General features: G+C 39.7%; 1 pseudogene; it reads left to right on the plus strand.

The window, feature by feature from the left end:
• Positions 1 to 4857: 4857 nt before the first annotated feature.
• On the plus strand, positions 4858 to 9270 carry LOC136412144 (uncharacterized; annotated as a pseudogene).
• Positions 9271 to 9906: the final 636 nt, after the last annotated feature.

Here is a 9906-nt window from a genome sequence, read left to right on the forward strand (position 1 = left end):
GCGTTGAGTAGCCATTTTATGAACACCCAGTATAACAATTATTTCTCTATGAGAATTGTTTCTGATCATCATCAATGATGCCAATTAAGGGGAAGGGTGAAAGGGGATACCAAAGTGACCCTTTGTCTTATCAGACTTTCAAATAAATTGATTTGGTTCTAAATCAGGTATTGTATTTAAGCACACATGAGAATATAAAAGAATCGGAACATAGTGTGATGTTACACGTTGAAAATCGATGTTATAAGCAGGAATAGGTGGATTTTTTTTGACCCATTAGTTTAATGAATTATTTCTGATTCACTTACTTTATTTTTTCCCTTTATTTATGCCATGCAGTTTTTTAATAAAGTTGCAACTCCTTTCCAATTTTCATTCCTACATGGGCCCCTAATTTCAGGCTTTGTAACTCTGTTCCTAAATCAGCCTATTAATTTTAATCAGGCCTCAAGTTTACAAGGAACGTCCCTTCATTCCCCTCAGCTTACATAAAAGCAAAACTTGATTGAATAATATCCGATCATCCTACTCTCGTAGTAGTATTACATGAGGAAATATGTATTCTCCAGGCAAAAATAAGCCCTTCTACTACACTCTAATTTTACTCAAATTATTTTTGTGGTACCCCTTAAAGAGCGACCGTCTCTATATGAGAATATTCTTTTCTTTCTCTTGCTTATTACGACTAATGTCGTTTCTTACAGCTTTAGGAACATTGGCTCACCTGGTAATAGTCATTAAGGGTGATATTTTTCCGTCACCAATAAGATAGGCAGCTCTAACTGAAGCTTCTTGTAGATAAAGTTGACGTCGACATCAGAGAAGATATAGGCGATCTCTCGGGCTTTATAGGATGTATGGTCGTTGACCCAGCATTCACGATGGTGCAACTTCCTTAAAAGACTGCTCAACTTCAAGCATTTCGGTACTCCTCCGAAGTACCAGGCAGTGGTCCAAAGAGGCACCTTGAGCACCTTAGTTTGCATCGTTTATACTATCCCAGGAATGTTTTGGTATTGTTACTTGACCTACAAGGATATTCCACTCTGTGAAGCACAAAATAGGAGGTTGGGGCGAAAGGAACCATGCGGTATGGTGAATCCAACATGGATGCCCCACAGTCAAATGGAGGAGACTCCATTTTTCGTGTGGTACTTGCTGCAATCCTTCGGGATTTTCATATACCTGCCTTCATCCTTTGCAATCAGTTCTATCCCTATGGAGGCGGTGGGAATCATTATCTCTAGAATCGACCATTTGAGAGCAAAATTTAAGGACCTTCTCAAACTCCGAGATAGAAGTATCTACAAAAAGCAAATCCAGTATTGTGTGAGCTACCACCAAGACATTATTGAGTAATCTAAGAGTTTTATGTTATTTTTAAACAATTCTAATGATATTTCTGCAGAGTCAGTAAGGAGCTAAGTGCACTCGTTAAATCGACTATGGGAAGTCTTCTGTTAACAGCGGCAGTAGTAATCGGTTCTTTGGGAAGCCAAGTCATTAAGGTAAACCCACAATTTCTTGCGAAGTGTATCGCGTTGTACGCATCCTCTTGAAATGGAAGATCAACTTGGTTTTATAGGCGTCAACTCCGAAGGCCATTAGTTTTATAATGGGGTATGTGGCAGCAATGTTCCTTGTCTGTCACGCTGGTCAACGCTTGATTGATGAGGTAATTTCTCAGCTATAATCTGCTTTTCCTGGCGTCAATCGAATTTAATTTACATCTTTGTGTATGGTTGTAATATAAAACAATTAATACTATCGATAGCTACTTTAGCGGTTTTTTCAGATATCTCTATAATTTTTTTAATGGAATTTATAGAGCTTAAGCTTGACCGACGAAGTATATAATACGCAGTGATATCGAGTAGACCCATCTTTCAGGAAAGATTTTACATTTATCTTAGCAAGATGTCAGAAACCCTTATCCATGCCTGGACCCGCGTCCATAGGCGCTGCTAATTATGGACTGTTTTTCATTGTGAGTGGCCGTTATTTTAATAATTTCCGTCTCTTAGGGGCAATTTTTAGGTGATAAAAACATCATACTCCTATCTCACCCTGCTCAATGAATTGATATAATCAATTTAGCCTCAATTCCAATAAAGCCAGCTTAACAATACCCGCTATTACGAATTACAGTACATGAATTTTTATTCGAAACTTGTTTGTTTATTTGTTGTATTGAGGTTAATTAATCCAATAACATTGCCTGTTTCATAACGTAATTACTGGAAAATAAATAAACCTTTTAGTTATATCGCGCTAATTTATCAAATAGCTTTATACCAAATTGGGATTTGCCATAAATGCATCAGCGATATGCTTTTAGTATGGGGGAGACAGGCATGAGTGGATTTTGTTTCAGGCGGTTAATCCCAATATACAAAAAGACATAGAAACTGATGCTTTCCAATCGTTTCAATAAATGGTGCTACTCTTGGTTTTGTTTTTCCGTTAATCCTTGATCTAGTTTGAAAATGGATAAAAAACTCATCTCCAGCAGGCGACTAAAACTTTTCAGGGACCTGAGGATCTCTAATATTTCCACTTATTTTTCGCATTTTATTTGGTGCCGAAAACGGATTCTAAGGCTATAGGATCTCGATTGAGATGTCCATAATCTATAAAGGACCCAATCCATAAAGGATCAGTCCACTGAACCGAAAGACGGCATATCGAAAATTTCGAATTTTTTCCAAAAATTGTCAAAAGAGAGGAGGTACCCTTTTTGCAACTTTTCAAACTTCGAACTCCGATCCTTCGATAACGCGAGGGGCAATTTCAAATTAATCGTCTCCATACGCTCTATAACCCAATGTAAAATGTTTCCGAAATTTCCTTTAGTTTCTAAGATACGGCGTGACTTTGATACCTAGTTTTGTGATATTTTGATGATGAAAATGGAGGTTTGAGAAAAGAGCGTTTCCAAGATTCTAGGACCTCAATAAAGGTATTCTCATGGTCAATGTAAGCCCCATATTACTCCATAAATAGAAAAACGGTACATTGAAAAATCGAATTTTCCCTGAAAATTATCAAAGGGAAAGAGGTATCATTTTTCGCCATTTTTCATACTTCGAACGTCTATATCTCGAAAACGTATGAGGCGATTGTCTTAAAAAATATCTCAATCCTTTATAAACTGATTTGCAAGATCTTTTTTATTTTCTGAGATGCGAGGTCACGCTAGTACCAATTCAAGTGAGTATTCATGTATCAAAGAAAATTATTACCTAGTTCATTTTAAGACGTCCTTCAATCTCTTGCCCATAAAGATCCTGCCTGCCAGTTCTTGAAGCTTGCTGGTGTGGAAATGCCGAATTGCAAAAATGTGAAAATCATATGATATGTGACGTAGAGTCATGAAAGTTGTGAATTTGAGTTTTCTTCTGTGTGATAAAGGAAACTTCCACCTTAGGAATTTGATTTACTATTGCAGTTCATACAATAATATCGCGGGATAAAGATCGTTCAACAAGCTATGGGCAAAAACGAATGGTGGGGTTAAACTCAACATTTTAAGAATGATATCAATGTACTCTATTCAAGTAAAAATTGATTTTTTGACTCATTGGGTAGCTGATTGAGTTGAGGACGAGATCAAGTTGCCTTGTCTTCGAATTCGTTCTATTTCTGTATACTTAAAAGATTAATAAACGGTTACTGCAGATTGGTATACAACCATTTGCTTGCCGGAAGTTATCGATGAGATGGTTAGCAAAACCAACCTTAAACGACTGATTATCCTCCTCTAACATATTGTAAGCTCGCATACAGTTCTCAAGGCAATGGAATTTTTAACGCAAAAAATGTCGAATTGTTAGACTATCCTTCGTACAGTTCCGACCTAAGTCCTAACGATTTCTTTATCTTTCTGAAAATCAAGAACGGACTGTGTGGTCAAAGGTTCCAGTTGTCAGAAGCGCTCAACGTCTTTAAGAACGTCATTTTAACTACCTACAAACGAGTGGAATAACTGCTTCCAGAAATTGTTCCAATGCATGCAAAAGTGCCTTGATCTTCATGGAGAACACTTCGAAAAACAATAAAGCCTTTGAAGACTATCTACTGTTTTATTTTAGCTCTATATGCAAAATTTAAAAGACAGCCCTCTTACCATCAGTGAAATCGCCTTGCCTTGCGTAGAGTATTTATTAGATTCTTAACGTTGACGGAAGACATATTATTTTTTATGATGTCTCCTTTTTAACCATATCCCTAACCATCATCATCTTTTTTTCAGTGACATGTTAGCACAAAGTCTAGACTTCTATGGCAGCTTTGGTTAGCCATGCAATGCATCGATTTCCCACGTCACCTCTGGATGCCGTTCACTCTTCTTATGGTTTAAGGGTGAGTTACTTGAGACTCGTCTATCTTAGTCTTCTTGCCGGTAATGTTTCACAATTTTACTAAGTTCAATTAAAATGGGTTTTTTAGAATGACTCAATATTACAAAAATATCAATTTTCAATCCATTAATCAATTAATTCTCAATTTCTATAGAGTGAAGGCAGCAACCGCGTCGGCGGTGCCGGTGGTGACGTCGCTGATCGATCTTCATCCACAACAGGAGCTCTATCGCGATCCATGAGGTACGCGGAACCCTGGCTCTATGGCACCGTACGTGCTTCTGGTGGGTTGCTTCTAGCACCAGCTTTGGTGCTCTGCCAGTGTCCTGATTATCTCACTGGCAGTAAACGATCCTCTTCCACGAAGTCACCTTACATGTGCAAGAAATGCAAGGGTACCAGGCTGCCTCTCTCTCCCGGGGACTCAAAATTTGGAACTGTTAGTTTTTAGTTTCGGTGTTGTCGAATATCTCCATTTAACGATATTTTAGGTACGATGTTATTCTACCAGTCAGCAGATGGTACCCAGCACCCCTGTGCGTGCTGGAACTATTCGAGCTACTTCATCCGTGAGGCCCTCGATACTATCAACTGCGGATCCCTACGACTTAATGCGGAGATGAAGACTATCGGTGCCAGAAACTACTTCCAGCGTATCACCTTTTCGAGAAAAGACCAAATCTGCCAGCCACAAAAAATGTTCAAATGGCAAAGTCACGTTCGGGCGGAAGTCGATTTTGGAATGCGACATTAATCCATATGAACTAATGGCTAATGAAAAACAAGTGGAGGCCTCAAAGCCCAAGAACGTAGACAACGATCAGCGCATTAAGTTGTGAAAAGGTGCAGATGCTCAACTGGAGTATGAAGATGTGCAAGTCCTAAAAATTGCAATAGGCACACGACCAAAGTTTCAACCAAACAGGCATCACAAACTAAACTTTCTAAGACTTCCAAGAAGTATTCGCCAGTACGTTTGATAAGTTCAACTCTGCTCTACTGATACTGCGCTTTATCACTATTTCCCTTCACTAGATATCAACGCCTACCACCCCATATAAAGAGCCAGATTACTCCTAGAATGCTTTGACTGCGAGTCGATTTAAGTCCATTTTGAAGAAAAGGGGCTCAAATTATAACAGCGATTCTTCGCCCTACTCTGATGTCGAAGAAGCTGTCAGCCCCTCGTCTACTAGAAAGGCTGGATCCAAGTTTTACATCCCAGTACCACTTCCTTTGACACCAAGGAAGAAGGTCCAATTTGTAGATCCAGGTCTCCAAAAAACGTCTGAAGTCAACCCTTACTTATTTTAATAAATTCTAATTTTGTAGGTAAAAATGACAGCAGTGAGGAAGATGATAAGGCGCCAATTCCCAAACTTGTTGATGTGATTGATTTGAAGGAAGGTCGAGCCGAAGTAGAACCACTTGAAAGCTTTAGTAAAACAAACGAGGACAATGAAGGCGAAGATGAAGTCTTCGAAGATGCCTTGGAACACGTTGAAACTAACAACAACACTAGCAAAGTGGAGGATGAATTGCTGATACAGCATATGGAGAAAGCACCTACGGTATCATCGAACAGTGAAGATAAAAAGGCACCAAAAATCTATCGTAGTAATAGCGACTGCATCAGCGACACTCTACGAAACGTCAATTTTTACGATACTATGGCCTTGCGGTCTAGAAAGCGTAGCGACTCTAGAATAGTTTTTTCCGACAAAGACTTGGCAAAATTGGACGGGATTATACCTAAAAAACATCAAACGAGCCCTGCGAAACAAAGACCGAATACGCCGCCTCCCCTACCACCAACCGTTGTAAAGAAAACCGAAGATGAAAATCCAGTTGAAGTCGTCAAACTGCCCACTGAAATAGTAAATTCGCACAAAATTTCCATATCAAGCGTTGTTGAGAGCACCTTTGATAACTTTGTAAAAACTGAAACAAGCATTGAGTCGCCAGTACCGCCATCAGCTCCTCCAAGAAAAAGGAGCAGTAATAAGCAGCCTTCAGTCAACATCATCACCTTGTCAGAAGTTCCGCCAGCATCGATTACTCTGGAGTCTCCTACTGTAAGTAAAACCATCGTGGAAATTAAGCCGCCTACCCCTATGCACAAGATCAAAATCAAGAATGAATTCCCAGAGTACACAGATGTGAGCTGCATAGAGAATGTTACCATGTTTGACAATCATCAGCGAAAAACCTCTATTTTGATTAATGGAAATGATTGCTATTCTGCGGTGATCAACGACAACGTCCCCTTGTACCAATCTTCCGTAGTGGTCAATGACGATTGCTTACCAGTTCAGATTAACACCAGCAACAATAGTAGCCGGATTTATATCACCGGGACTTTCATCTCTGGAGTAGAGTCAAGCCAAAGTTCAACGAAGGAAGAGGAGACTCAGCAGAATTTTCAACACGTTTCTAAAAATAACAAGCGATCTCAATCAACCCCTGTAGACTTACATTCAGTGTCTTCGTCTGAACTCCTCAAAGAACTTCTTCGAGACCCTGTCGAAGCTGTGCGGCACAATCTAGTCCCCCATGTCTGTGGCAAGTCAGATGTGGCTAAGCGACAACGAGACCTTAAGTTTCCCAAGCACACCTCTCCTCTTGGTAAGGCTGAGTCTCTTCTGGAGTACCCCCTTGAAGACACCAACATTCCTACCTCAGTGGAAGACTCATTTTTGAGATTAAGAAAGTATGAGTCTGTTGAGTACGATGCTGCATCAGAGGATAGCGGTTCCAGTCAGTATGAACTTCAATCAAAGTTTAGAGTGCTACACTGACCATAGCAATCGAAGCTCCGTCACTGAAGAGGAGCTGGTTAATAGGACCAAATTTTATGAGCTTTTGGCTGAAACTGGGAACATTGAGGTGTCTGAAGGGGACGATCATCATTATGAAAGTATCAAAGTCAGTAATGGCAACAGCGACCCTATTTATGAGGAGATCGAAATGCCCCCACCACTGCCCACGAATCCTCCTCCGTCGCTGATTTTGGACGATTTGCATTTAGACAAAGAGTACACCACCAGGTAACTTTAGTCATTTTATGGTGTGCTAGAGTGTATACTAAGTCTTCCTATTAGGTCAATCTTCGAGAGCGCGTCTAAGTACGACATTCTCAGCTACCTGGTGGACGCTAAGGAACGCGGAATTGAACAGGAGGAAGGCTATACGTACCATTACCCTTCTAATTCCGGCCCAGATGACGAAACCAAAGAGCCTTACAATAGGATGTCCCATATGAGCACAGTTAGTGATTCTAGCGAGGACAATTCCTTAATAATCTCAGGCAGGTCTTAATGTCTTCTTTATTGCAATTACTAACTACATATTTTTACAGATGACAAAGTAACTTTCCAAAAAACAGCTGAAGTGGAGCGCAACGACTCAGGGGTAGGCTCAGAAACCAGCAAATCAAGCCTGAGCAAATATCGCATCAAACCCGAAGTGCTTGCCTCATGTGAAGACTGTGATTCATCTTTAAACTCCAAAACCGAAAACGAGCCTCTGCTATGCAGGAAATGCATCAAGAAGCGTTCAGAACGGAAAGAAATCATTACAGAAATAGTGGAGACTGAAGAGAAATACAGCAGAGACCTGCAAATAATCTTGGAGGAGTTTTAACAGCCCATGTTGGTAGCTGGGTTGCTGACCCCTGAGCAGCTGTCGGCTATTTTTTTAAACACTGAGGAACTGCTGGAAAATAGCCAGGCTTTAGCTGAGAGGCTCAGAGATGCTGTGGAGATTGCTTTAGATCAAGGGGACGATGACCTTCTTACTGTAAATATTGGTAAACTGTTCCTAGAAGCTGCGCCTATGTTGCATGCATTTGAAACCTACCGTATTAGGCAAGGTAAGGCAAAATCCCGCAGTTTTGTACTTGTTTGGTAACGTTCAGGGAGGATGTCTTCTAGGTAATGCCAGTCTTCTATTAGCCAGCTTAGAGAAAGACAAAGAGCTGCTGAGAATCTTTCTCAGGGTGTCTCAGATGGAAAACACAATGCTACGCAGAATGAATTTGAACTCCTTCTTGATGGTACCAGTACAGCGAGTGACCAAATATCCGCTTCTATTGGCTAGACTATATAAGGTCACTCCGACTCATCATGATGCTCGGGAACAACTGCGGGAGTCTCAGCACAAGATCGAGTTGCATTTGAACCACATGAATTCTGAGACGTGCCTAGTAAGCTCTGGAGAAGGATTGGCAGCAACCCCGCTCGTAGATCTAGTACGGAAATGGACTTGGTAAACATCAAGCTAAGAAAATTGCAGTGGATGTGCTAGAGTGGAACCATGAGGAAGCCCGGTTTGTTTTGGAGGGGAAGCTTTTATTTACTCAGCCTATGGATAACAACTGGAGGAAGGGCAGGACCATCAAGCTCACTCCTGTGAATGCCTTGTTGGTGATTAATGGAAAAGTAATCTTATTGATTTTAGATGGAAATCAGTTATAGGGTTAATCTTACTTTCAGACGCAAACAAAATCACCAGCTGAGAAAACTGAAGAGAACAGTCTGGTTTTCTCGGCGAGGAATTCGGGAGTAAGGGAGGCAGCGTTGCTGTTGGTGAGAGACAAGAATGGTAGATATTCATTTCTCAGAGACCCACTTTACCTTGATCGGTGCGTCATTGCTGCTGACCCCGCTTGACAAAGCTACTTTGAGGTACAGGAACTACTGAATAAGGATACCTTCATATTCAAGATGAGGCGCGAAATGTAACTAATGATCGGGCATAATTCATAAATGTTTTTAAGGCCGAGAATGAAGATCAAACCCATTTATGGTACCGCAAGCTTCAATATCACGCCCAGGGAATGGGAATCTGGAGAAAACGACGAAACGCCCTTGCCAATGTTATGATAAATGGGATGGGGCTTCATTCATAGCGGTCATAGATCTGTGTATTAGGTACACCAGTTCCTTACAGGGTAGTCCAAATCCAGCAGGAAATCTGAAATATATCGATCAGTTATCAATAAAATTAGCTATTTCTTTCGTATAGGTATAATGTAATTTTATTAAAGTCTTCTTTACCTAAGAGTATTTTGGAATGTAGGTACTGATGTCAATTACGTTATGTATTTTAATTTTTTGTATATAATTTATATAGGATTCGTTGAAAATTAGTTCGTATAAAAATAGTAATTATTAGCTGTGATATTTCGGTTTGGGTAAAGGCTCTATATTACAGATTTTTTTCTAATATAATTATGTACCTAAATTAACATCGAACTACTCGTAAAAACGTTCTTTAGCTGTAATCCCTTACAATAAGTTTTTGACTTACATAGGTACTTAGATTATTTAACTTACTGATGCTATTTTATTATTGTGTCTAATCGATGTATTAAATTGCAATAAAATTTAAAATTCAGAAGTAAGAAATTCCATTTCATCGCAATCCTTCTTCCAAATTTGTGAAAGTAGTAAATTAGCTATAGACGAAGAGTAATTAGTAATTTACAGTTCCTAAGTATAAGTAATTAACCGGTTAATTAAGTTAATTACTTGTAATTAATTAT

This window comes from Euwallacea similis, chromosome 11 (genome assembly GCF_039881205.1).
Source record: "Euwallacea similis isolate ESF13 chromosome 11, ESF131.1, whole genome shotgun sequence".
Taxonomy (NCBI): domain Eukaryota; kingdom Metazoa; phylum Arthropoda; class Insecta; order Coleoptera; family Curculionidae; genus Euwallacea; species Euwallacea similis.